The sequence below is a fragment of the Heloderma suspectum genome, chromosome 4, assembly GCF_057233095.1.
Source record: "Heloderma suspectum isolate Gila_16-S chromosome 4, 16-S_ref, whole genome shotgun sequence".
Classification (NCBI taxonomy): domain Eukaryota; kingdom Metazoa; phylum Chordata; class Lepidosauria; order Squamata; family Helodermatidae; genus Heloderma; species Heloderma suspectum.
In genome coordinates, this window is record NC_139461.1 from 179,016,125 (window position 1) to 179,042,340 (window position 26,216).

The 26,216-nt window shown below is 46.2% G+C and overlaps 1 protein-coding gene across 1 annotated transcript in view; it reads right to left on the reverse strand.

Moving 5' to 3' along the window:
• Positions 1-26,216, reverse strand: part of BRINP3 (BMP/retinoic acid inducible neural specific 3) — a 440,239-nt gene that overhangs the window by 54,154 nt on the left and 359,869 nt on the right. The window lies entirely within an intron of this gene.

Consider the following 26,216-nt stretch of genomic DNA (forward strand, 5'->3'; position numbering starts at 1 on the left):
CTCCCCGCTTCATAGATGACAGCTGATGTGGCTGTGAGCTGGTAAGTGTCAGGCTCAAATCCCACCAAAGCCACAAACCTGCTATAGATGGCCTTACAAAACCTTCCCCTCCCCATCCCATTGCTGTTTCTAATCTTGCATTGTAAGTTGATATTTGTTTTATTGTATAGTTGTTAAGACACCCTGACAGTTTTGTCTGATTTATTCCATTTTCTAAATACATAAACCTGCAATGTGGAGATTATGGGCAGTATATCCAGGGTGTCATTGCCATCAACATAAACAATGTTGTGATAATGTAAACTATCTCTAGAACAATGCCAATAGAGCTTGTTGGTGCAATGGGTTTTTCATAAAACTCATTGTGCAGGCAGGGACTATTGGCATTGTGGTAGTTTACACTAGTGCAACATCATTTACATTAGGGGTAGTGCCATGTTGGATACTACCTAATAATATTGGCTTACTTCAAAGACTGTTGTAAAGAGGTGGTTTCAGGTTTCAGAGGGCCTTTAGTCAAGGTAGTCTCAGTGACCAGCATCCAACAGGGTGCTTGCGTCCCCACCAATTCTTCTGAGCCCCACCAATTCTGTGGCACAACCTTCCCTCACCACTTGTGCAACAGTGACTTACGGCAACCCCAAATGAGTGGAAACACTCATTTTTGGAAGGAGGCAGGTTGGTGTAGCTCGCATAAGGGATTAGCCTCTAGGCACTAAATTTCCCTTGCATAAACAATGGGTCTCACTTGTACAACATAACTGGTGGGACCCACCACTTGTGGAAGGGAATCAGTGGGGGTGTAAATGCCCCATTGGATATGGCCCAGTGATCCCTACTTACTAAGCAGGCATAACTCCACCTCCTCCTCACCACTGTTGCCACTGCCGCTGTGCTTGCCTAGACTCAGTCTGCACCACCTCCCAGGGAAGAGGACAAGGTGTGCAGAGACTACTGCAGCTTCTCCTTGCTCCTCTCAGTGCTTGCTCACTTGCTTGGAGAAGGCACTGGGCAGGCAGCAACAGCGAGAATGGGTAGCAACAGGGCAAGGAGCCCCCAGGTATAGCAGTAGCCCTCCTACCATGGCATGTTCGTCGTGGATGCTCAAGGATACTGACCACGGATGCCAGCCCTCATTACCAAAAAGGATGAACAAATCGGTCAGTTTTGGTTTCTCTCAGCTTTTCAGTTTTCCAGTCTTAAATTCGGGTTGTCATGGTCTTCAAGAATATTTCCAATCTTCGGTTTAGTTGGACTTGAAATTTGAGATTTTTTAATTGTAGTTTTACGTTTGCATGAAAAATGATGTGCATTTTGTGCATATTTCTCCTGATGCATGCATTTTTGTATGTGTTTTGCCCAACACACACATTTTAAAGTCTTTTTCCTAATATCATGCATTTTAATTTTCTTTTCCTTAATATACACATTTTTTCCTGCATTTTTTTTTAAAAATGGAGAACTTCATCGAAAAACCCAAAGAAGTGCGAATTGCAAAAGATAATTGAGTTTCAGTTCATGTATTGGTATAAAAATGCAAAATTGGGTAAGTTGTCATTAACATGGGAACTGAATGAATTTCTCCTCCATTCTTAATTACCAATACACATATGTGAAATTAATTGAACACTTGATTGAACACTTGAATGTGCTATATAAATGCTAAGTATATTGTTATTTCACCCCTCCTAGTGCTGAATCCTGTTCAGAATTCAGCACTACCGTTGAGTACAATCAAGTCCCGTCCCCAAATCTCAGAAGGCTTCACACTGATTTCCCCATTGGATGGTGCCAAGCTTTGCAATAGGGATGGGCGGACAACCCTGCACCCACCCCATGGGTGGGTATCTATACCCAGATAGTCTGTGGGTATCTGGCTAGCAGCACACAGCTCCTCTTCTTCCTGGGAGTCACCATTTTGCATAGCAATCACAAATAAGCTACTTATGTAAATCCAATTACCACAAAATGGCAGCTGTAATTAGCGCCATTTACACAACATTGCAGGCATACATTTTGCATGAATGATGCTACTTATGATGCCATTTTGCAGAAATTGTGATTCATGTGAGTCACTTACCCATGATTTCTATGCAAAATGGTACTAGCAAGCAAGTGAGTCAGACAAGTGCGGGGATCTGCAGACTATCATCTAGGGGGCTAAGCTGGTGAGAAATTGCTGAGCTTGAGCCCCAACTGGATATCCCTCAACATATCTACTTGGCAATCCTCTCTTCATAGAGATCTGCCATGAAAGCCATAAGAATCTTGTGAATGTTTTCACCATGCATTCAGCAGCCCACCACAGTATGCCTGTCTGTCATGCCCCCCTAAGTATAAAAGGACAGGTTTCAACAATGCTCTTGTCTTTGGCTTTGATTTCCTGTGAAGGCTCTGCCACATCCCACAAAGACAAGTCCTGTGCATCACCAGATGAAAATAATTTGTTTGTAAACTACTACATTTAACTTGGAGATTTTATCAGCCTAGTTAGGGACATGACAATAGGCAAAACTCAAGCTTCTTGAGTTTCTCCAAATTCTGTCTCAAAGCTTGTTCCAACATGTGTCCATATCAGATTGCAAGATTTGGGTTTTTTGTTTTAGTTTTTTTGCAGAAAAATCTGTGCATGTTTTTTATGCACATTTCCTGAAATGCACACATCAATTGCGTTCATTTTTGAAATGTATGCATGTTTCTTCATTGATTAAAGCATGTCCATGTGTATTTTTCACATGTACAAATATTTTCCTGCTCATTTTTCAAATGTATGTATTGTTCAGACACAGTATTTTTTGTTCCATGAATCTCACTGCAAACTCGGAGAAGTATGGACTTTGATTGCAGATTGTGTTCAGGTCCACATTCAGTTCCAAGAGGTACAAACCGAGGAAATCCTTATCAAAAAATGAACTGAAATGAATTTCTCAAACATTTCTAAATCTAGGACTAGTTAGGAAATCGTTGTTGTTTTTTTCTTTTATGTGGTTGCTATTCCTCCACTCACTGAACTGAACCATTTAATGAAAATCGTAAGGCTGACTAACTATACACTGCCTAGACAGGATTGGTTTCAATCACATGCCTGAGCCATTTCTCCAAGCTATAAGGAGTGGTATTAGGGATGACATATTTCAATCTGGCCCCCTATAAACAGTTTACTAATAGTAAACTCCTTAGATAGCTAAACACCAGAACTCTTCCTCACACAGATCTAGAGAATTTTAATGGTGGAAGTGGTGGGAGTATATAACACAAAGGCCATCTCTCAAGGCCAACGTAAACATTTTCTTTACTTTCGGGTATGCGCATGTTCTCTAAATTTGAACTGAGACCATGGTGCTCCAAGAAGCGGGGGGGAATAAACATTACCCAAACCATTTTTTTTCTACTGAAGTCCCCCCCCTCACAGATAGGGGGGGAGATTAAAAGAAGGGGGGAAGCCTCCATTGGAGAATTGAACTCAATGGAGTTAACAATGGATTTAAAACAAGAAAAAAGCCCCACTGGAGTTAATAGAGTTAAAAGCAGGAAAAAAAACCTCCACACGAATCAGTGGATATTTTTTTTCTTTTAACTCCCCCCCCCCCCCCGCCGCCCCAATCAGGGGGAAATTTCAGGGGGAAAAAATAGGATAAAGGTTTAACACACACACACCCTCCTGGAGTGTTGTGGTCCCAATCTGAATTGGGGCCATACACTTAAACAAAGCTAAAGAACATAGTTCAGCTATGTGTGATTACCGATCCTTAGTTTGCCCCTCAGCTTGCTCCATCTCAGAGGAAAGGTAGGATAATGTACCTTTTGTCAAACCAATGACTACACAACAAAACAGTGAAGGATGTTTTGCTCCCACCTCAGTGTTAAACTGGTCTTCTGTTGCAAAACTGGTTGTGAATGTAGGTGGCATCCTTGCTCATTTAGACCTATTATTCCACTTCTGTTATCTAGAAGTATTTATAAAATATCTTTTTACCTTTCAGAGTGGAATAGTTTTGGCCTAAGTTCATTCCTGAGTAAGGCGTTTGAATGGTGCTGTTCTTGTGAGGCCCGTATATTTCACAACTCCTAATTTAACAATGACATATTGGAGAAATCCTCACTATCTGTAGCTATTTGCTTAAGGACAACATACACGAAACCAGTTTGATGTGCTGTTTATAACTGATAAGAGAGGTCTGCATTATATTCACTAACTTGTGGTACAAAACTGAAGAGGCGGTGGATCGTTTCCAACAATAGAGCTTGTTAACTCTTAATGAAATCATGTCCGGTATTCTTTTCTAATGAATATCACATTGTATCCAGAATAATGAGAGATAAGGCTACCATGAAGTCATGGTGCTTTGTGAAAAAGAAAGAGAGAAAAAAAGAATAAGGGAAAAGTGGTATTTGCTTCATATCTTAAACTGACACATTTCATGAGCTGTGAAACTGCAACATGAGCTCTTACTGTTCAAGGACTATTAAATTTATTGTACTCTAATCAGCAAAATGCACAGGTATTCTTGGAATGTGATTAAGGGTCTAGGCAGGAATCTAAGAGGAAGTTAACTATCCCATAACTTCCTTTCAACTAGAGCTGGCATGGAGATGTTGCCTAAATTTGAATCTTCCTCCTCTGATGAGACCACTGTCTGAGCAATTTCAACAGAAGTCAGAAGAATTTATATAGGATAGGACTGCTGAAATTTCTCAGCTAAGAGATCAATCTTGTGGCCCCTAGTGTCTGAGGGACAATAGGATGCTGGGGATTTTCCACTCCAAGGCCATAGACAGAGCTACGACCTTGAAGGGGGAAATCCCTGCTCAGATTTAGGGATAGGCGAACAAGTCTGTTCGAGTTCACCAAGATTCTGCAAACATCAGCACGATGCTGGTCTCTTTTTGGTTTGCACTCACGTTTGTGATTGCTGTTCATTTTGCGTGAATGGGAAAATTGCACAAAACAAACACAATTGAATGTGAAAATTGGGCAAAATATTTCCAAAGTTGCACAAATTTCCAAAGCTGTGCAAATTCTGCCCCATAGACTGATATGTGAAAATGCACATTTTACAAAATGTGCAATTGCGAATGTTTTTCTGGCAAAATTTGCACAGTTTTTGAATGTGAGCACCTATTTGAGAATTTGCTAACATTTTTCAGAGAATGTGTCCTCCTGCTTGTGTTCAGGGTTGCGAACAGAGCATGTTCACATGTTTTTGCAAGCAGAAACACAATTCTTGTCCATCCCTATTCAGATTCTGCCTCCCAGCCCTCCTAGCCACTGTGGAAAGCTCCACAGTGGCTCCTCTCCTGAGCTCTGAATTCTAAACCTGGGAAGAGGATGGAGAGGGAGGGAGGGTGAGTGCAGGTGGGTGGGTTAGGGAGTGGAGAGGAGAGGCCATGAGATTCAAAGGCCTCTTGGCCCCAGTCCATACCCCCAGCAGTGCAACTCAGCTAGATGGGCTCAGAGGTCCATCTAGTGAAAAATGTGCTAGAGAAAGGTTTGTTGTTGTTCAGTCGTTCAGTCGTGTCCGACTCTTCGTGACCCCATGGACCATAGCACGCCAGGCCTTCCTGTCCTGCGCTCTCTCCCGGAGCATGCTCAAGTTCATATTCATTGCATCGGTGATGCTATCTAGCCATCTCATCCTCTGCTGTCCCCTTCTCCTTTTTCCTTCAGTCTTTCCCAGCATCAGGGTCTTTTCCAGGGAGTTTTCTCTTCGCATTAGGTGGCCAAAATATTGGAGCTTCAGCTTCATTATCTGTCCTTCCAATGAGCACTCAGGGTTGATTTCCTTTAGGATGGACTGATTTGACCTCCTTGCAGTCCAGGGGACTCGTAAGAGTCTTCTCCAGCACCACAGTTCGAAAGCATCAATTCTTCGGCGCTCAGCCTTCCTTATAGTCCAGCTCTCACAGCCATACATTACTACTGGGAAAACCATAGCTTTGATTAGTCGGACCTTTGTCGGCAAGGTGATGTCTCTGCTTCTTACTATGCTGTCTAGGTTGGCCATAGCTTTCCTCCCAAGGAGCAAGCGTCTTTTAATTTCATGGCTACAGTCACCATCTGCAGTGATCTTGGAGCCCAAGAAAGTAAAATCTGTCACTGCTTCCATTTCTTCCCCTTCTATATGCCAGGAAGTGATGGGGCCAGATGCCATGATCTTCGTTTTTTTAATGTTGAGTTTCAAACCAGCTTTTGCACTCTCCTCTTTCACCCTCAACAAGAGGCTCTTGAGATCCTCTTCGCTTTCTGCCATTAGGGTGGTATCGTCTGCATATCGGAGGTTGTTGATAATTCTCCCGGCAATCTTAATTCCGACCTGTGATTCATCCAACCCGGCATTTCTCATGATGTACTCTGCATATAAGTTAAATAAGCAGGGTGACAATATGCAGCCTTGTCGTACTCCTTTCCCAATTTTGAACCACTCGGTTGTTCCATGTCTGGTTCTTACTGTTGCTTCTTGACCCTCGTACAGGTTTCTCAGGAGACAGGTAAGGTGGTCTGGTACTCCCATCACTTTAAGAATTTGCCACAGTTTGTTGTGATCCACACAATCAAAGGCTTTAGTGTAGTCAATGAAGCAGAAATAGACATTTTTCTGGAATTCTCTTGCTTTCTCCATGATGCAGCGAATGTTGGCGATTTGATCTCTAGTTCCTCTGCCTCTTCGAAACCCAGCTTGTACTTCCGGTAGTTCTCGGTTCGCATACTGCTGAAGCCTAGCTTGTAGGATTTTGAGCATCACCTTGCTGGCATGTGAAATGAGCGCAATGGTGCGGTAGTTTGAACACTCTTTGGCGTTGCCCTTCTTTGGAAATGTAAACTGACCTTTTCCAGTCTTGCGGCCATTGCTGAGTGTTCCAAATTTGTTGGCATATTGAATGCAGCACTTTAACAGCATCATCTTTTAGGATTTTAAATAGCTCGGCTGGAATTCTGTCATCTCCGCTAGCTTTGTTGTTACTAATGCTTCCTAAGGCCCACTTGACTTCACTCTCTAGGATGTCCGGCTCAAGTTCAGTGACCGCACTATCATGGCTATCAGGGACATTCAGATCTTTCCTGTATAGTTCTTCTGTGTATTCTTGCCACCTCTTCTTAATCTCATCTGCTTCTGTGAGGTCCCTGCCTTCTTTGTCCTTTATCATGCTGGTCTTTGCACAAAACGTTCCCTTGAGATCTCTGATTTTCTTGAAGAGATCTCTAGTCTTTCCCATTCTGTTGTTTTCCTCGATTTCTTTGCATTGTTCACTTAAGAAGGCCTTCTTGTCTCTCCTTGCTATTCTCTGGAACTCTGCATGATACTCCCACCCTCCTGGCAGGGCATTGGGTTCTTGGAAACCTCCAAGACCTCAGGTTTCTGTCACTTGGGAGGCAATCCACTAGTGATGTGCCCTCACTAACTCTGTTTTGCACAAATCACCATTTCCTATATTTAGATGGAATGGAAAACATTGTTTTATTACAAACCATGAACAGATGCTCCAAATTTTCTCCTTTTGTGCCCAAGGGAGAGGTGAGGGGCACATGAGCCTGAGGCTTGCAATGGTGCAGTCTCATAAGCCAAACATGGTCAGTGTGTGCATTTGCATCACACTTCTTTCTGAACTCTGTGTCCCTGATCCTGCTCAGAAATCCCTGTGGCTATAGCACTTGGCCGGCAGAAGAAATGAGGCTGCATAATTTAATTGGGAGCAGAGACATCAGAAGAAACCACTCTGGGGACAGTCGCATGCGAGCAGGGAGCGCAAGCTCTTAAGTGAAGTGTATATGTGAGATGCTGAGTCTGGCGAGAATAGGGATCAAGTGGAATGAACTGTAAGCCATTGACTCTGTGATGCGTTGAGAAAAAAAAAAAGGTTGCTAACATGAAATAGCTCCTAGGGCATCAGGCCGAAATGCAGCATACGGGAGCCTTTCCCACCAACCCCTTTGTCTTGGTAAGTTTGACAGGTGGCACAGAGAGCTTCAGGATCTGATCTGCACCAGACGCAATCCAGAGTTTGGATTAATTTCTTGACATCCACTGGATTTCTGCAAAAACAATCTGTTTATAGCATCATTTGCAACAAAATGTGCCATCACACATTCTGGAGTAAGCAGACGATTTACAATGGACAGGGAGGGCTTGCTCATCATTACAAAGTACCGGTAAATTAACAATATTTGATAATTGTCTGGAATTCCACCCCTATGCTGGAGAACATAATTTCAATTCTGATTAGAAGTGCTGGAAATAGCTGCGCTCTACTGATCCTTCTGGAGATAAAATGGAGGATGGCCGTTCTTGCATTTAACAATTGATGGTAAATATAGCTCTGTGTAAAACGTACTTACCCCTGTCAAAATCAGCATTTTAAAGTGTCTGCCTAGACAGCAATTTAAATGGTCTTGTCTGTCACATTTGACAATGCTCAGAAAACTCCAATGACATTTTTTGGCCTTATTATTGTAGCCAAAAAATGGTTAGACAAACTGTGTTTGAATAGCTGATGGATAAACCCTGACGGAGAAAAGAGTATCAAAGGGAACAATATTCCATCACAAATTTCATTTTCTTTCAGCACTGTCAGGCAAGGCAGGCATCACATGCTGCCCTGGATGGAAAGTTTACACATTTTATACATTTATACTTTTATACATTATATATTATGTGGGACCTGCTAACACAAAATTTTCACACATCCTCACCTACTAACAGGTGTGCTTCTGTTTAGGGTTCTATCCAGCCAGCCCTACCCCATTCCATTTCTCCCCCCACCCCTTCCCCCCATTTTTCTTTTCCAGCTGACATACAACATTTTGTGGCTGAGGCGCTGAGCACGCTCAGTTTCTAGGTTGCCCCTTATGAATTTTTTTTAAGCATTTTATATATTTGTGCAAACCTTGAGGTTCCCCCGAACAAGCAGATACTTCCCTCTTGTTCCTCAGTGGCCCCATTTTGGCTGCATTTTTATCAGCACTCACTACCTGGCTTCACTATTAGAGAGAGGGACATAGAGATTGCATATTCTGAGTGCAGGGCCAAGGGAAAAGGGCTAGCTTAATTCATTCAGGCAAAACTAAAACCAAGGTTAATGCTGCCAAGAAGATTTGAACACATTAAGAGTTTCCCAAGATTTCACTGACTTCAGAAACACTCTTTGGCCAGGATACAGAGACACATTTTAGAGTGTCCACGAGGAGAGCGGGGGGAAGTTGGCTTATTTTTTTGAACTGTATTCGCACACACACTGACATTCTCAAACTGCTTTTGAAACCCCTCTTAAGCCCCGTGACCTGGTTCGCATGATCATGGTGGGGGAAGTAAGCCACAGTGGCTTATTTCCCCTGCTGCACATGCTGGTTGCGTGCTGGGAGGATTTGCACAATTAGCCTCGCTGGCACAGCTTGCTGTGTCATGCAAACTGGGTGAGGGTGGTTTTGCCATGGTTATCAAGCCACCCCAGAACAGCCCATGGCAACAAGCCATCCTTCGTGGGTTCACATGATACAGCAAGTGGTGCTGCAGAGGGTTATTTTGCAAATCCCCCTGGCATGGAACTGGCACACGGTGGGGAAAATAAGTCATTGTGGCTCATTCCCTCACCTCCACTGCCCTCATATGTGCAGTCTGTATGCCTGCATTGAGCTTTAGGATCAAATAAGATGTATCACATAAGCATGGCAGCTGTTCATAGGGATATCATGAGCACCTGAGAGTGGAGTGGAATCCAATGGACTTCCCCTCACTTGGCCCCCTGGATGCAGCTTGCTGCGCCACGAAGCACTCACAGATAGTCCTTTACACTTCCCAGTGTTGCAGAGATGGCCCTGTAGGGCTGTCATTTTGCACCACATTAATAATACGGACATTACAGACACCCCATCTTGCGTAAAAATGGTGGCTCGCATCAAGGAGGGGGCAGCTGTAGGATGCTCCTGGACCATCGTCGAGCCCTCCAGGGCTTGCACGACCTGGTGAGCAAGGGTGGGTGGCAGCGGTGATTTGAAAAGCACCTGCAGAGCATAGGTGGAGGTGAATCCATCCAGCCCTAGCTGTTCAAGTCAACACAAAACTCTCTTGGATACACAGTGTCTTGGATGCATACAGAATGGCATGGTGCTTTGGATACTAGCTACTGTTCTGCCCCCCTTCATGAATAAAGCCCCTTGTTGTGGCGAAGGGGCTTGCATAACTCAGTGAAGCCATAAGCTATGCCGTGCAGGGCCACCCAAGACGGACAGGTCATGGCGGAGTGTTCTGACAAAATGTGGTCCACTGGAGAAGGAAATGGCAACCCACTCCAGTATTCCTGTCAAGAAAACCCCATGGAACGTATCACAAGGCTAAAAGAGATGATGCCGGAAGATGATCCCCTCAGGTAGGAAGGTGTCCAATATACTACTGGGGAAGAGCAGAGGGTATTTCCAAGTAGTGCCAGAAAGAGTGAAGTGGCTGGGCCAAAGCCGAAAGGACACTCAGTTGTGGATGTGTCTGGTGGTGAAAAGAAAATCCAATGCTGTAAAGAACAATATTGTTTAGGAACCTGGAATGTAAGATCAATGAATCAAGGTAAGCTGGAGGTGGTCAAACATGAGATGGCAAGATTGAACATCGATATCTTGGGAATCAGAGAACTAAAATGGACAAGCATGGGGAAATTTAATTCAGGTGACCATTATATCTACTACTGTGGGCAAGACTCCCTTAGAAGAAATGGAGTAGCACTCATAGTCAATAAAAGGGTGGGAAAACCAGTACTGGGGTACAATCTCAAAAACGATAGAATGATCTCAGTACGAATCCAAGGCAAACCATTCAACATCACAGTAATTCAAGTCTATGCCCCAGCCACTGAGGCCGAAGAAGCTGAGGTTGATCGGTTCTATGAAGACCTACAACACCTTCTAGAACTAACACCAAAAAAAGATGTCCTTTTCATTATAGGGGATTGGAATGCCAAAGTAGGAAGTCAAGAAATCACCGGGATAACAGGCAAGCATGGCCTTGGTGTACAAAATGAAGCAGGACAAAGGCTAATAGAGTTTTGCCAAGAGAACACGCTGATCATATCAAACACTCTTTTCCAACAGCACAAGAGGCGACTCTACACATGGACATCACCAGATGGTCAATATCGAAATCAGATTGATTATGACCTAAGAAGCCAAAGATGGAGAAGCTCTATACAGTCAGTAAAAACAAGACCTGGAGCTGACTGTAGCTCAGATCATGAGCTGCTTCTTGCAAAATTTCGGCTTAAATTGAAGTACGTAGGGAAAACCACTAAACCATTCAGGTATGACCTAAATCACACAGTGGAGGTGAAGGATAGATTTAAGGGATTAGACCTGATAGACAGAGTGCCTGCGCAACTATGGACGGAGGTCTGTAACATTGTTCAGGAGGCAGCAACTCAATCCATCCCAAAGAAAAAGAAATGCAAGAAAGCCAAGTGGCTGTCTGATGAGCCTTTACAAGTAGCTGAGGAAAGAAGGGAAGTGAAAAGAAAGGGAGAAAGGGGAAGATATATCCAACTGAATGCAGATCCCCAGAGAATAGCAAGGAGAGACAAGAAGGCCTTCTTAAATGAACAATGCAATCTTAAATGAACAATCCAAAGACTGTACAAACTACTGTACAATTACTGTGCTCATTTCACATGCCAGCAAGGTTATGCTCAAAATCCTACAAGCTAGGCTTCAGCAGTACGTGAACTGAGAACTACCGGAAGTACAAGCTGGGTTCCGAAGAGGCAGAGGAACTAGAGATCAAATCACCAACATTCGCTGGATCATGGAGAAAGCAAGAGAATTCTAGGGATGGCGGAGAATTTCTCCCCAAAACTTCGGGGGGGCCGAGCGCCAACGTGTTCGGCCTCCCGAACAAGTTTCGGGGAGAAATCCTCCGCACCCCCCCCGCACCCCCCCGGGACGGGACTTACCTTCCCTGAATGTCCCTCCCGGCGGTGGGTCCGGCTGGCGGTTCGTCCGGTGTTCGAGCGGGGCGGGAGCGGCAGCCAGTCTTTCGACCGGCTGCCGCCCCCGCCATTGCAATCAAAGAAAAAAAAAACAAACCATCCCCTGATAGGCTAAGTGACGATTCACGTAACCTATCACGGCTAGATTTGCAAAGTCAGCCGTGATAGGCTACATGAATCGTCACGTAGCCTATCACGGGTGACTTTAAAAAAAAAAAAAAAAGCGCGTACGCGAATGGCGGCCCCCATAGGAAGCCGCCATTCCCGTTCCTTATTTGGTCGCTGTAGTCTACGTCAATCTTTACGTAGAGTACGGCGAAAATAAGGGCAACGCTATTTGCGTTGCCCTTATTTTCGCCGTAGTCTACGTAAAGGTTGACGTAGACTACAGCAACTAAATAAGGAACGCGAATGGCGGCTCCCTATGGGGGCCGCCATTCGCGTACGCGCTTTTTTTTTTTAAGTCACCCGTGATAGGCTACGTGACGATTCACGTAGCCTATCACGGCTGACTTTCCAGATCTAGCTGTGATAGGCTACGTGAATCGTCACGTAGCCTATCAGGGGACTTTTTTTTTTTTTTTTTTTTTACTTTCGTGTTCGCGGCCGGGCGAGGCGGGAAGCCTCCTCCCCGGCCTGAATTTCGGCCGGGCAAGGCGGGAAGCCTCCCCCCCCGGCCTGAATTTCGGCCGGGCGAGGCGGGAAGCCTCCCCCCCCGGCCTGAACTTCACGGGGGGAGCAGCGAAGCGCTCCCCCCCACCGCGAAAAAGCTGCGAGAAAAGGTAAGTGACTCTCGTTCACCCCTAGAGAATTCCAGAAAAAAGTCCATTTCTGCTTCATTGACTACACTAAAGCCTTTGATTGTGTGGATCACAACAAACTCTGGCAAATTCTTAAAGAGATGGGAGTACCAGACCACCTTACCTGTCTCCTGAGAAACCTGTATGAGGGTCAAGAAGCAACAGTAAGAACCAGACATGGAAGAACCAATTGGTTCAAAATTGGGAAAGGAGTATGACAAGGCTGCTTATTGTCGCCCTGCTTATTTAATTTATATGCAGAGTACATCATGAGAAATGCTGGGTTGGATAAATCACAGGGCAGAATTAAGATTGCTGGGAGAATTATCAACAACCTGAGATACGCAGACGATACCACCCTAATGGCAGAAAGTTAAGAGGATCTAAAGAGCCTCTTGTTGAGGGTGAAAGAGGAGAGTGCAAAAGCTGGTTTGAAACTCAACATTAAAAAACGAAGATCATTGCATCTGGCCCCATCATTTCCTGGCATATGGAAGGGGAAGAAATGGAAGCAGTGACAGATTTTATTTTCTTGGGCTCCAAGATCACCGCAGACAGTGACTGTAGCCGTGAAATTAAAAGACGCTTGGTCCTTGGGAGGAAAGCTATGGCAAACCTAGACAGCATAGTAAGAAGCAGAGACCCTTGCCAACAAAGGTCCGTCTAATCAAAGCTTTGGTTTTCCCAGTAGTAATGTATGGCTGTGAGAGCTGGACTATAAGGAAGGCTGAGCGCTGAAGAACTGATGCTTTCGAACTGTGGTGCTGGAGATAGGGATGGTGGAGAATTCCGCCATGGATTTCAGTGAGGCCAAATGCATTGGCATTCGGCCCCCCGAAATCCGTGGCGGAATGGCCACCTGCCCCCCCCCGGATTCCCCCCGACATGAAGCTTACCTTGGGTGGATGTTCCGGATGGTGGCGGCTCCGGCAGTGATGGTGGCGGTGGCTGGTCTTTTGACCGGCTGCCGTGGCCACCATTTGCATCCTGGTCTTTCCCATGATAGGCTATGTAAATATTTACATAGCCTATCACAGCAAGCCAAGCAAAAAAAAAAATTGCATATACAAATGGCGGCGGCTACAGCCACGCCACTTGCATTCCCTATGTTTCACCGTTTTAGCCTACGTAAATATTTACATAGGGTATTACGGTGAAAAAAAAAGGGGAATGCAAATAGTGTAGTGGGCAATATTTGCGTTCCTTTTTTTCCGCCATTTTAGCCTACATAAATATTTACATAAGCTATTACAGCAGAAAAAAAGGAACGCAAATAGTGCCACTACGCTATTTGTGTTCCCCCTTCTTTTCGCCGTAATAGCCTACGTAAATATTTATGTAGGCTAAAATGGCGAAAAATAGGAAACGCAAATGGCGGCCGCCGTAGCCGCCGCCATTTGCGTAAGCCGTTGTTGTTTTTGGCCTGCTGTGTTAGGCTACGTAAATACTAGGGATGTACAAAAGTCACCTACCTTTTAACGAAACGTGATTCAAGGTGGGGGGCAGGCGCTCTGTCACTCCTCCTGAAATTCTGGCCGGGGGGGAGGTGCTCCGTCCCTCCCCCCAAAAATTCTGGCTGGGGGGGAAGTGCTCCGTCTCTCCCCCCCAAAATTCTGGCCGGGGGGGAGGCGCTCTGCCCCTCCCTCCCCCGAATCCTGGCCGGCCAGGTCTGCAAATGTTTTGCAAACGTTTGTGTCCCTGAAGTCAGCCATGATAGGCTACGTAAATGTTTACGTAGCCTATCACGGCTGAGTAAAAAACAAACAAACAAACCGCGCATACGCAAATGACAGCGCCCATGGCCACCGCCATTTGCGTACGCGCGTGTTTTGTTTTTTTTAAGTCAGCCATGATAGGCTGTAAAAATTCACGTAGCCTATCACGGTGTTTTTTTCCAAATCTAGCTGTGATAGGCTACGTAAATCTTTACGTAGCCTATCACTTTTTTTGTTTTTTGTTTTTTTTAAACCTGGAAATGGTGGCAGCAGCAACCGGTCAGAAAACCGGCCGCCACCAGAGTCGCCACCGGAGCCGCCACCGCCGCCGCCGCCGCCAGGAAGATCCGCCCCAGGTAAGTCCCGGCCTGGGGGGCTGGCGGAGGGGTGGCAGGCCATTCCGCCACCAATTTCAGGGGGTCGAATGCGCTGGCATTCGGCCTCCCTGAGATCCATAGTGGAACTTTCATATATCCCTAATCAAACCTGACTGCTCATTGGAAGGACAGATACTGAAACTGAAGCTCAAATATTTTGGTTTTGGCCACCTAATGCAAAGAGAAAACTCCCTGGAAAAGACCTTGATGCTGGGAAAGATTGAAGCCAAAAGGAGGAGGGGATGGCAGAGGATGAGATGGCTAGATAGCATCACCAATGCAATGAATATGAACTTGAGCACACTCTGGGAGAGAGCGGAGGATAGGAAGACCTGGCATGCTATGGTCCATGGGGTCACGAAGAGTCAGACATGACTTAACGACTGAACAACACTGTTCTGGCAAGGAACAAATTCTAATGATGAAATGTAAGGGCCAGACTGAAACCATGGGAAAGCAGTAGCTGAATATAGACCTAGAGCATATCTTCCCCATCTCAGGCTCCATGAAATTAATAGTGATGTACGAAAGTCACTTACCTGGTCCTGCAGCTTGCTTCACGGTGGGGGGGAAGGGGCTTCTGTTCTCCCCCCGTAGTTCAGGATGGGGGGGAGGTGCCCCGCCTCGCCCGGCCGAAATTCAGGCCAGGGTTGGAGGCGCCCCGCCTCACCTGGCTGAAATTCAGGCCAGGGAGAAGCGCCCCATCTCCCTGGCCGCGAAATACAAAAGTAAAGTTAAAAAAAAAATACCACACTCGTGATAGGCTATGTAACGATTTACGTAGCCTATCATGGCTGACTTTGGAAATCTAGCCATGATAGGCTATGTAAATCGTTACGTAGCCTATCATGTGTGTGGGTTTTTTGTTTTTTTTTTACATTTACTGTGTAATGGCAGTGGCAGCAGCCGGTTGGAAGACCGGCTGCCACCCCTGCCCCCGCTGAAACGCCACCGAAACGCCGCCGGGACCTGCCGCCGAGAGGGACATTCGAGGGAGGTAAGTCCCATCCCGGGGGGGCAGGGGGGCGGAGAATTTCACCGCCAATTTCGGGGGGCCGAATGTGTTGGCATTTGGCCTCCCCGAGATTCGTGGAGAAATTCTCCGCCATCCCTAGAAATTAATTGTTCAGAATTGTGCATCACATGTCATTAAAACTCAAGGTGAGCCATTTCAGAGAGCCGCCCAAGCATACCTGCTCTCCATTAGGGATGTATGAAAGTCACTTACCGTTTCGCGGATTCATTCGCAGCAGGTGGGGAGGCTCTCCGTCCCTTCCCCTGGAATCCACGACAGGCCAGCTCCGCTCCACAGCCAAGCCGCAGAGCCGCTGGCCGGCTCCAGCTACCCACAGCCGGACATCCGGCTGCTGGGCAGCCTGCAGGGATGCAAATCTTCCCCAGCTTCCTGCTGTAGCTGCTGCCATTTGCGTCCCTGTATTCAGCCATGATAGGCTATGTAAAGACTTACGTAGCCTATCACGTCTGGGTTTTAAAAAAAAATCCGCGTACGCACCGCCGCCATTTGCGTTCCTTATTTTTCACCATCTTAGTCTACGTTAATATTGACGTAGACTAAGACAGCGAAATATAAGCAACGGAAATGACGGCAGCCATGGCCGCTGCCATTTGCGTATGCGTTTTTTTTTTAAACCCAGACGTGATAGGCTACGTAAGTCTTTACGTAGCCTATCACGTCTATGAAAAAAAAAAAAAGACACAGACTGCAAATGGCGGCAGCGGCAGCCAGTCGGAAGACCAGCTGCCACTGCCGAAGCAGCCACTGGAGCCGCCGCTGTTGTCTGTAACATTCGCCCCAGGTAAATCTCGTCCCGGGGGGGATGCACGGGGGGTGGGGGGGTGGCAGGCTATTCTGCGATGGATTTCGGGGGGCTGAATGCACTGGCATTTGGCCTTACTGAGATCCGTCGCGGAATTCTCTAACATCCCTACTCTTCATGCACCTTATTTGGTGAACTCTTAAAACATTTATGTTAAAACAAAGCTGTACTATTTCTTTGTCATCTTTGCCAGTGAGCTAATTTCTCTATTTTGTTGAAAGAAGCACAGTGCAAGATCTCCTGTGTGTGCACCATGGTTCTGCAAAAGTCCCTATCTTTCTGGGTTCTCTGGGCACACATGCAAGTTCATGCACACATGTGAATGAGGACAGGCTTCAACAACTAACCAAATAATCCATCAAATAGTTCTAGAGTTCACTGACTAAATACCTATGAGAAGTCTGGAAACCACACATTTCCACAGGTGGATCATCTTCAATGGAGAGTTGGACATACTACCTTTGCAGGGTTCTGCAAATGCCAACATGTGATGTGTGTCCTTATCCTTTAGGGATAATGATCTGATATCATTAGATGATATCATTATCATCTAATGATAGCTCAACAATGCTATCCCCATCTTGTATATGGGGACATGAAAAGGATCGGCTGTATTATGTAACCGCCACAGTATATCCAGAATTGAAGCTGTACATCATCATTCTCCTCCTCCTCCTGATTTTTTTTAACAACATTTATATATCACTCCATCTGCTAAAAAGCCAACAAGGCAGTGTAGAACAATTTAGAACAATAAAACCTAAAAACAATAACAGTGCAATCCTATGCAGATTTAGACAGGCAATGATCCTACAATTCCCAGCATGGCCCAGCCAGCATGGCTGCCTAGGGCATGCTGGGAGTTGTGGGACTTTTTTCTGTCTAAATCTGATAGGATTGTGACCTAAAAAACAAGAACAGTAAAAACAGTAAAAACTCTAACATGTTTAGAGAGCAATCCTATGTCCCCTAGACAGTGTCTGGGGGAAATAGGATTTTTTGGTTTCCCAGCTACAAGCTTGTAGAGAGTGCTATGGGCTCATAGCTGGGAAACTGTACTCCCTTCCCCCTTCCCTGCCCCCTCATAGCCAGGGCAGAGAGAACCATACCACCATCGCCTCCATGCTCATAACATGGACATGGAGGGGTGGAAATGGGGTGTTGCTGGGGCAGGGATGGGAGGACACCACAGAAGCTTCCTATGTGGTCTCCAGACCTGTTTCCACCCCCTCCCTGAAGCCACATTTAGACGTGAGAAAATGTGTATCAACGGCAAAGTGCAGGGTGGCTGCAGCACAGAAGGAATCCTCTCCTCCGTCCTCCGTGCTGCCCAGCTTTGGATAGGTGGTCACCTCTGACTTCAGGAGAGGTCAGAGGCACCCATCTCTCTCTACAGGATTGCTCCCTACACCTTCTTATTTTAAAAGAATAAATTGAAAAGATGCATCTTCACGCCCTTTCTGAAGGCCAAGAGAGTGGGGGCCAAGCATAGTTCTTGAGGGAGCACATTCTATCATTTGGGGGCAACGCAGGAGAAAGCCCTTTCACATGCGCTTGATGTGAGTGATGGTGCCCTCAAAGGGGCCCATCCTGCAGATCTTAACAACTGGGAAGGTTCATAACAATCCTTTCGATATCCATGTCCTAGGCCATTTAGGGATTTAAAGGTGAAAGCCAACATTTTGAATTGCACCCAGAAAGCAACTGGCAACCAGTGGAGGTCTTTTAGGACAGGTGTAATATGGTCCCAAGACCATGCACCAGTAAGCAGCCTGGCTCCCATACTTTCCACCAATGGCAGCTTCTGGACGCTCTTCTTTGGTAACTCCACAGAGAGCACATTGCAATCGTCTAAATGTGATGTAACCAAGGCACAGCTAACTGTTGCCAAATCAGACTGATTACAAATATCTCTGAATTATGTTAAAAACCCCAACAAAACATCAGTGTCATCTCATTCTTAAGCGTCTGTAAAACACTAACACAATCTTATTCTTATGCAGCTGTAATATGGAGATTGATATTTCTTCATCTTTTGTAATAAAAAATTGTAAAATTTTAACATGTTGTTCTAGGATAAAGATGTAATATTCTGTGGGTTCACACATTGCTCCACTGGTTGAAAATCATTAATTGCTACAAAATAATAATGAATTCATGTAAAGATCTCTCTCTCTCTCTCTCTCTCTCTCTCTCTCTCTCTCTTTCTATTCCATTATTCTCCTTACTTTCAAGGTAGTTCAACAGTTCAAAAATACAAGTTATGCTAATGATTAAAAACAAAAACACATAGATTATCATAGATTCATAGGGTTCGAAGGGGCATACAAGGCCATCAAGTTCAACCCCTGCTCAGAGCAGGAAGCCTGATTCCCAGGTGGTCTCACATCCAAGTACTAACCAGGGCTGACTCTGCTTAGCTTCCCAGATCAGACGAGATCAGGCACATCCAGCCCTTTACTGTTCTAAAATAGTTTAAAGGAGCAATCCCATGTGGATACCGGATAGAGAATTCATGGCAGAGGAACCACTGAGACCTGCTGGCTCATGCCAACCTGGCTTCAGGAGTCTATGCTCTGATAACCTCCAGGTTACCCTACTGCAATGCACTCTATGTGCAGCTGCCTTTGAAGATGGTTCAGAAATTGCAAATTGCAGTGAACCAGAAGGTATGAGCATAGAACATCAGTTCTGGCCTGCTTGCACTGGTTGCCTATATGTTTCCAAGCCCAATTCGAGGTGCTGGTTTTTACCTATAAAGCTTTATATGACTTAGGATTGCAATACCTGATGGAGTTCCTCCCCTAGTATAAATAGACCTGTACCTAGGGATGTATGAGAATTTTGGTTTTGCTCGCAAAACATACGAGCATGCCGTAGGGATGGCGGAGAATTTCTCCACGAATCTCGGGGAGGCCCCGAAATTGTTGGTGAAATTCTCTGCCACCCCCCGCCCGCTCCCCCCGGGATGGGGCTTACCTCCCTCGAATGTCCCTCTCGGCGGCGGGTCCTGGCGGGAGTTCGGCGGCGGTTCATCGGGGGCAGGGGTGGCGGCCGGTCTTCCGACTGGCTGCCGCCACCGCCATTACAAAATAAAATTAAAAAAAATCCACCCGTGATAGGCTACGTAACGATTTATGTAGCCTATCATGGCTGACTTTGGAAATCTAGCCGTGATAGGCTATGTAAATCGTTACGTAGCCTATCACGGGTGTTTTTTTTCTTTTCACTTTTTTATTTCACGGCCGAGGAGACGGGGCGCTTCTCCCCGGCCTGAATTTCGGCCGGGCGAGGCGGGGCGCCTCCCCCCCCGGCCTGAATTTTGGCCAGGTGAGGTGGGGCGCCTCCCCCCCAGCCTGAACTTCGGGGGGAGAACCGAAGCGCCTCCCCCCCACTGCAAAGCAAGCTGTGGGACCAGGTACGTGCCTTTCGTACATCTCTAATGCCATGTTTGAAGCCCTGAACATGATCGTGAACATGCATCTGCCGAAAATGTTCGCAAATTGCCGGGCATGTGCTCGCTTCTGATTTTCACAACTTGGGATCCATTTTGCACAAATTTCGTAATTTGCAGAAATTTCCTTCTAGGAAATTTCCACAAATTAGGAAAATTTGGGCAAATTTGGGGAAGTATGTGCAAATCTTAGATTCGATTGCTGCTTGATTTGCACAGTTTTCCCTTTCCTGATCATACAAATCCCTACCTGTACAGAATGATCATCATCGGAAGTCCTCCTCTGAAGGAGATTTGTAGGATGGATGGCAACAAAACAGAGGGTCTTCTCAGTGGGTGCTCTTTGATTATGGAATGCTCTCCCCAGTGAGGCCACCTGGTGCCAACATTGTCAGGTTTGTGGTGCCAGGTTAACGTTTTTTTCTATTTCCAGGCATTTGATGGCATATGATGAGATATTTAATGCATTCATCAAAACCTTTATGGTTGTCAGTGATGTTTTAGTTGTTTTATGGTGTTGTTGCATTGTAATGAATAATTGTTGTAGCTATTTTAAATTTTGTATGTTTTAATTCTATTGTAAGTTGCCTTGGATCATACTTATTTTTGTTTTGTTTTGTTTTCAGAAAGATATCTAAGACAGTAAGGGAACAATCCTATCCAGATGCCCATCAGCCTCCAAACCTGGAGGCTGATGGGTCTCTTATGCAGAGCAGGAAGACCATGGAGGCAATCGTCACCACCGAGCTTCCCCTGCTCTGCATTTCCACAAGATGGGCAATTTCTCCCATCCAGAAGCCTGGGCCACTGCGGAGTGGGAGGGAAGGAGAATGGCACTGCTACAAGGTTCTTCATGAGCCAGCTGCCCCAGTCTCCTCCCCTCCCTGACCACAGAACCATCTCCTTTCTCTCCTCTCTGAGCTTGCATTTGCAAACTCAAAGAGGCAGTTAGCAAAGTTCTCTTTGTACTGTTTGTGAGGGGGAGGGGGCAGGGAGCTTGGACTCTTGGGTCCAAGGTCGGAACACTGTCTCCAGCCTTGGATCCAGGAATCTGAAAGATCCCATCCTCCCCCCTACCCCGACACTGTCTAGGGGCCATAGGATTGCTCCCTTAATTAATAATAACAACAAGAAGAAAAGCAACAAGCCAGGGGAAGATCCATGGGTGTGTTCATCTTGACTTTCCTTTTGCACAGAGATTTTTTCTTCATTTCCCTCCCATCGACTCAAATTAACTATGCCAGTTCCAGAGCTGGTGTAGATCTGGGCCCATGTCAGAGGAATGAGGATGTCAGAGGAATGAGGGGGCATAGAATCCTGGTGCTCAAAGGCCTCCCCCAACTCCTCCCTGGAATGCTCCAATCCTGGTCCCATCACCATTGGAGCAGTGACAGCAGTGCAGCTGGCACACCAGCATAACCTGTGCCCATGGATCTCTCTATCTGCCCATGGAGAGGGAGGCCCACAGCATCCTATGGTCACTCAGCAACCCTCCCAGGGAGCAATGCACTGCTCCCTAAAAAGCCCAACTAAAATCATCAACATGATCATCGTGTTTATCCTTCCTTTCTGCCTCAATGTGAGTCACTTGATAAGGCAGCTCACAAGGTCCAATACAATCCCCAAAGGGGGGAAACACTAATCAATAAAACATATACATTTAAAAAACTAATAATAATAAAGTGCACCCCCTACACCCTGGGAAATGATACCAATCCAGAAAAAATGGGGAACATACAAAGAAAAATTCAGGAACACAGACTCATTATATACGGCCAAATCCTATGCATGTTGACTCAGTCTGAAGTGAGGCTTATTGAACTCAATAAAACTTACTCCGAAGTAAGAATATTGCAGCCTAAATGCCCACCACTAAATTCCCATGGGGATGGGGGATGGAACCACTTCTGGAAGGCTCAGAGTATGGCAAAGCTCCAGGAAAATACAACTGAGAACTTCTTGTAACGCCCTTGTAATGTGTCCTTGATAGAAGGAATGGTTTATAAGCGGCATCTCTCAGCAGCAATCTCATTGGAGTACAGGGGGAAGGGGAGCCTTGAGCTATGTAGCATCCACTTGGCATCCCAAAGTCTCTTCTTCTGAAAAAATCAGTCAATCAAACTATATACAATTCTTGCATTTGCTCTCCTCCAGACATGCACCAGTGATCCACCAATACAAATGCAACCCACCAGTCAGGAATGGCAACCTTCCAGGGTCTTTATAAACCTTCTGGTTTGGGTACCTGTCCTGGGCTGCAAAAGCAGTGGGACTTAGGGATGGCGGAGAATTTCTTAGAATTTCTCCACGAATCTCGGGGAGGCCGAATGCCAACGCATTTGGCCCCCCGAAATTGGCGGTGAAATTCTCCGCCCCCCAGCCCCCCCCCCCCGGGATGGGACTTACCTCCTGCGAATGTCCCTCTCGGCGGCAGGTCCCGGCGGCGGTTCGGCGGGGGCGGCAGATGGTCTTCCAACCTGCTGCCGCCGCCGCCATTACAAAAGTTAAAAAAACAAAAACAAAACCGTAATAGGCTATGTAACGATTAACGTAGCCTATCATGGCTAGATTTCCAAAGTCAGCCGTGATAGCCTGCGTTAATCGTCATGTAGCCTATCACGGGTGACTTTGGGGGAAAAAAAAGCGCATACGCAAATGGCGGCGGCCCATGGGCGCCGCCATTTGTGTTCCTTATTTGGGCCCGGGTAGTCTACGTAAAGATTTACGTAGACTACGGCGAAAATAAGGGCAACGCAAATAGCGTTCCCTTATTTTCGCCGTAGTCTACGTAAATCTTTACATAGACTACCCGGGCCCAAATAAGGAACGCAAATGGCGGCGCCCATGGGCGCCGCCATTTGCGTACACGCTTTTTTTCCCCCAAAGTCACCCGTGATAGGCTACGTGACGATTAACGTAGCCTATCACAGCTGACTTTGGAAATCTAGCCGTGATAGGCTATGTTAATCGTTACGTAGCCTATCACGGGGCTTTTTTTTTTCATTTTTTCTTTCGCGGCCGGGGAGACGGGGCGCTTCTCCCCGGCCTGAATTTCGGCCAGGCGAGGCGGGGCGCCTCCCACTCCTCGCCTGAACTTCGGGGGGAGAAGCGAAGGGCCTCCCCCCCCACTGCGAAAAAAGCTGCAGGACAAAGTAAGTCCCTTTCGTACATCCCTAGTGGGACTGTCATCTGTCTGACAGGCCAAAAAACTTGGTTGGTGGGCTACATTCTGGCTTGTGTATTATAAGCTTTGGAGGCTTGCAACTCTCCGATAAAAACAGACATTTCTCTTTCCCTTCTCATCACATGGCCCTTAATTGTAATCAGGGCAATAACAGTTTCAGAGGTCAAGTACCAGTAGTAATGGCAAATGGAAATCCCAAAACACAATGCTTTAAAATTTTATCTGTGCTGGAAGGAGTTTTTTCAAATAATCCCAGACTACACCAGTTCAATCAAGTTTTCCCTTAATATATTTTTTTTTCAGGCATCATTATAGAGATTTAGGATGAATGTATGACTTTAAAAACTGCAGGCTCTCACATTTCCAAAAGTCGTGGTCCGGGGGGGGGGGGAGACACAACAAATCTATAAAATGTTCATTGAATTATTTAATTCATCCAAAGGCACAGGGACTTGGCCTGAGCAATAGACATGTTTTGAAAAACAACAAAAAGGTGTCAGCTTGAAATGGGCTTATTCTTTCATAGACTAATGCACTGAAGCTGAACTTTAAACTTCATTTTATAAATCATTTAACCTTTACCCTCAATATCTTACTGTCTGTGGAGTGCTGTGTATAAGAAGCCAAGCCGGAGATTTGCCCCTAGATTTTGCCAGAACAAAAAGGTATTTGTATTCTATGCAATTCTGTATATATAAAATACAGATTCTGTATCTAATGGTTAATGTTAGAGCTGTGCACAAATGGCCTCTCAAAATTCTCCAGCCTTTTTTGGGAGCAGAGAAATTAGGTGGGGGGATTTCTCCAACAGTTACTCACAGATAGGGCTCACTATATGGCAGGGGTTGTAGCATAGGTTCCTTCTTTTTTCTGAAGGATTTTTGGTTTGTTGCACTGCTTCTGTAGGTGGCAACAGCATCAACTGTGTTGAGGCTTCCACTTTTCTGAGGAAGAATTTTGAATTTCTTTTGGTGGTATTTTTGAGCTCAACTAATCACTGTGAGGTGGCCAAGGGTGCTGTGTTGTTGTTGTTCTCTCTCTCTCTCTACTGCACATCTTTCCATTGCTCTACAGCCCCCTAGGCCACCTGCATTTCCTGAGCTGGAAAAGCCCCATGGGAGGAATTGCCTCATGATGTCTTCCTCATTATGGTTTTAACTGAAGTGTGGGAAGTCGAGGAGACTACAGGCTGTCACAGAGATTACTGTACAATGGAAAACAGGACACTCATGCACACTCCTCAGCCACCTCATAAGCAAGGTAAGCACAAGAACCCCAACCTCAACCCATGAGAATTTCTCAAAAATTTCTCCTTCTTCAAATTTCTTTTTGAAAGAAATTTATTTTCTATTAACACTGAATGAGAATGGTTGGGGAAAAAAAGTGGGAGAAATTTTTGGCACAGCAGCACTAGTTAATGCTACACTGCCACCACAGAAAATTTGTCTGAGTTGTTTTCAGCTTACCTTGAAACTCTGTCTCACCTGGTAGGTAGCTGCCTTTTCAATAGGGATGTCAGAGAATTCCGTGACGGATCTCGGTGAGGCCGAATGCCAGTGCATTTGGCCCCCCAAAACCCATCGCGGAACGAAGCCCCCGCCCCCCCAACCCATGAAAGGCATGCAGGACGAAATGCCCACCGCCCCTCCCATGAAAGGCGCGCGAAACGGAGCACCTACCTGCTCCCGTCCATGCTGCTGTGCAAATGGCGGCCATCCTGCGGCCGCCATTTGCTTCCTCCTTCAGCCGTGATAGGCTACGTAAATACTTACGTAGCCTATCACGGCTAACGCAGGGACAGCATTTGCATCCCTGCGGAGGCTGTGATAGGCTACGTAAGTATTTATGTAGCCTATCATGGCAGGGGGGGGAAACCCGAGCATACGCAAATGGCAGTAGCCACCACCATATGCGTACACTGGGTTTTTTCCCCCCCTGCCGTGATAGGCTACGTAAGTATTTATATAGCCTATCACGGTGGGGGTGGGGAAACCCTAGCGTATGCAAATGGCAGCGGCTACCACCATTTGCGTACGCTCAGGTTTTCCCCCTGCCGTGATAGGCTACGTAAATTTTTATGTAGCCTATCACGACGAAAGAAAGGGATGCAAGTGATGGCAGCTATGACAGCCGCCATTTGCGTCCTTGCAGGGCTGCCCAGCGGCTGGATGTATGGCTGTGGGCGGCCGGAGCCGGCTGGCGGCTCCGCGGCTTGGCCACGGAGAGGAGCCGGCCGGCCAGAATTCCAAGGGGAGGCGCAGAGCGCCTCCCCCCCGCAGCCAGGATTCCGGGGGGAGGGACGGAGCGCCTCTCCCCCCCCAGCGGAACCCAGCAGAGCCAGGTAAGTGGGGTTTCGTACACCCCTACTTTTCAAACTACATTTTACATTAATTGTGTAAACTGATTAATGTGCTTTTAAAAAGCCATCTCGGAGAGAAGGGGATCAGGGCTTGGATCATTGTTTGTGGGAAAGGGGGGAGTTACACACACACTCACATGCACACACACACACACACACACACACTATGGTGTCAACAAACACTATTAGCCTAAGGAGAGAAGACATTTCCCTCCTGGGCATAATAGCACCTTTCTAAGGGATTGTTTTTATCAGGACCACAACAGGGGAAGTGTTAGGGGAGGGGCACTATTAGCCCAAGGAGATAAAACATTTCCCTCCTGAGGGTAATAGCAGCTTCTGAGGGATTATTTTCATCAGGACCACAACAAGATGGGAAATGTTAAAACAACAACAACAACTTCCCACACACTGCAGTCCCGCCGCTATCCCCGTCCTGCATGGGGGCCACTGCAACAGGTATTTAAGCCAAAAAATTAGGTGTGTAGTAACATGCAGTTTTACGCAAGAATAACACAGTGCAGTAGG